At 43.9% G+C, this 2,859-nt stretch overlaps 1 pseudogene; it reads left to right on the plus strand.

Annotated features, from left to right (window-relative positions):
• Positions 1-237: 237 nt before the first annotated feature.
• On the plus strand, positions 238-2,496 carry LOC135494036 (piggyBac transposable element-derived protein 4-like; annotated as a pseudogene).
• Positions 2,497-2,859: the final 363 nt, after the last annotated feature.

Genomic DNA, 2,859 nt, shown 5'->3' on the forward strand with positions numbered 1-2,859 from the left:
CAAAGAGCATTCTATTTGTGCATTTTGATGACCACAATCTGAATCTAAAACAGGGTTGTTATGTTTCCACGGCTAAAGCATTACCTGAAACAAGAAATGGAAACGACATATATACTATAGCTTTAAAAACCTTCGGCCCTCCAGTGCATGCCGAAGACGTTGAGACAGTCCCCAAGTCTAAAATTGTCCGGCCGCGCTGGAACATCAATTTTACAAGATATCGACAACACCAACGTAATGGCTGAGTACCGGACTGTCATGACGGTAACTTTTCGAAAAATGGGTGCGCCCTATAGTTCGGTGCGCCTTATATGTGGATTTTAACTGAGAAATCAAAGGTGCACCTTATAGTGAGTGCGCCCTTTAGTCAGAAAAATACGGTAAATGTATATAGGACAGACTGATGCCCAGGGAATTGGGCAGTTTCATTGTTGAAACGATAGTTTAACAGTTGAAGTGGCGGTGACAGTCGTCGTTGGTTGCCGGCCAATCTGTTCGTGGGTTCTATTCCCGCGCTTTAGTTTTTTACGCTTAAAGTCAAGGTTTTCTTATCAAGATGCCCACTCGGGGTGGTTAAGGTTGTTGATTTGGACACACAGAACTGGGTGTAGTATGCATCGGTCAGATTCCATGTCATTCTAGCCATGTTTTAGTGCCAGAAAGGGCACAGAGCTGTACAAGCCAGAGTGTTGTTTAGGTTATCAGATAATCGTCACGTGGCAGCAGCTGACGGTCTGAGATGTTACAATGTTTTGAGATGCTGAGTATTAAACCGGGAGCCCATAGCGACTTTTTTAGCATTGCGAGTACAAAAGGTTTGAGGTTGGGGATATGAAGGGGGAGGTTGTGGGACCCTCAAACAGCCATTCTTAAGTTCCATCTCCTGTACTAATCCTGGGGGGGACCACTCAAAGTATCCCCAAACTCATGTTTAATTAGCATAGTCGAGTACAAGAATGAAACCAATGCTAAAATGTTCATATTGTTGGTAGGAATCAACATCCACCATTCTTAATTTCCAACTCCTGTACTTAATTCACTTAAGAACACCCTTAACTCTTTCCTCCACACAGCCGACTTAAGTCGGTCACCCTGGCATTACCGTTTGTCCCCACGGCCGACATATGGCGGCCTGGCCTACGATCGTTGATACGATAACTCTGATGATAACTCTGCTCTTGGTGCAGATTTCTTGTCAGACTATGTTAGTGACGACAATGACTCAGATTTCAGTGTACAGGGCCACGTGGATGACCCTGTACTCAGTAGCTATGATAGTGATAGTGAAGGTGATGCGCAAGCACCACCACCTAAGCGTGCACGTAATGTAGGCAGAGGCAGGGGGGTGCCAGCTGGGCCCGCAAACCCACCGGACCCTCAACCTCAACCTTCTGCTTCAGGAGAGATTTCGCACCACTATCACTCCGGAACGAGACATCAGCATTGATGAAGGCACCTGTGCCTTCAAGGGACGAGTGGTATTCAGGGTCTACAATAAGGATAAACCCCATAAGTGGGGGATAAAACTGTTTGAACTGTGTGAGTCTGAATCTGGGTACTGTTTTGAATTTGTTATCTTCACTGGATCTGATGCTGATGAGACACAGGACAAAACTTTTCACTTGGTGATGAACATGATGAGACGATACCTCGATAAAGGACACCGCCTCTATATGGACAGGTATTACTCATCTCCCAAGTTGTTTGATGAACTAACTGCTAGGGGAACTGTTGCTACTGGAACTTGTAATAAGAACAGGAAAGGACTTCCAAATGAGCCTCAGATAAAACAGAAGATGAAGGGGAAGAAGGGAGATATTGTTGGGTATCGAAACGGAAAACTTGTGTGTCTCAAATGGAAGGACAAACAGGATGTTCTGATGCTGACCAACCAGCATAACGTAGGAACTATTGAGGTACAAGTAAGAGCTAGAGGGGGCAGAAAAGCTAAAATGAAGCCTATCTGCATCCAGGATTACAATGAACATATGGGAGGAGTGGACAAAAGCGATCAAATGATGTCATATTACTCTTTCACAAGGAAAACCTTCAAATGGTGGAAAGAAGTTATTTTTCCATCTCATCCATCTCGCTCTGGTAAATGCCCACAATATTTCTCAAAAGGTTGCAAAGGCAAGTGGGGGAGATTGCTTGGTTCTCAAGGAATTCATAAGGCAAGTAGCCATGTCTTGGATTGATCAGGCAGGTGTACAGCTGAATGACCAGGACTCGGATGGTGACGGTGATGAAATCGATCGACTGTCCGGGAGGCACTTCCCATCATACATTCCACGTACTCCAATGAAAGACAAACCAAAAAGAGCTTGCAAGGTCTGTGCTGACAAAGCTGCATACAAGAAAAAAAGGGATGGGGAGCAGAGAGCTGATAGAAAGAGGAAAGAGACATCCTTCTGGTGTCAGCCATGTGGGGTTCCTCTTTGCCCGGTTCCATGTTTCGGTGACTTTCACACTAAAAAGAACTATAGCATGGATTAGGTCACAAATAACTAACAAACAACTTTTTAGCACTTGACTATGGTGGTACTTTATTTCTAAATCATTTCTAAACATTTTGAATGTCACTGGAGGACAGTAACTCGATTTATTTTGGATACATCTTTGAATGTTTGACTCTTTTGTGTTCCGCCAATTCTTCGGACACTTGCGAAGGACCATTTCTTACATGATTTCATGGAGATGACAAAAATTCTTCCTGGGAGATATCACAACTGCCATGTTACAGAATCAAGAAGAAACATAGCCCTTTCAGATGAGACCAAGCTTCATTTATTCTGGTGAATAGTTTTCATTTTAGATTTGGGGTGTAAAATGGCAATTTCGTCAAAAATGCCCGGGGAC

The sequence above is a fragment of the Lineus longissimus genome, chromosome 9 (assembly GCF_910592395.1).
Source record: "Lineus longissimus chromosome 9, tnLinLong1.2, whole genome shotgun sequence".
NCBI classification, from domain to species: Eukaryota; Metazoa; Nemertea; class Pilidiophora; order Heteronemertea; family Lineidae; genus Lineus; species Lineus longissimus.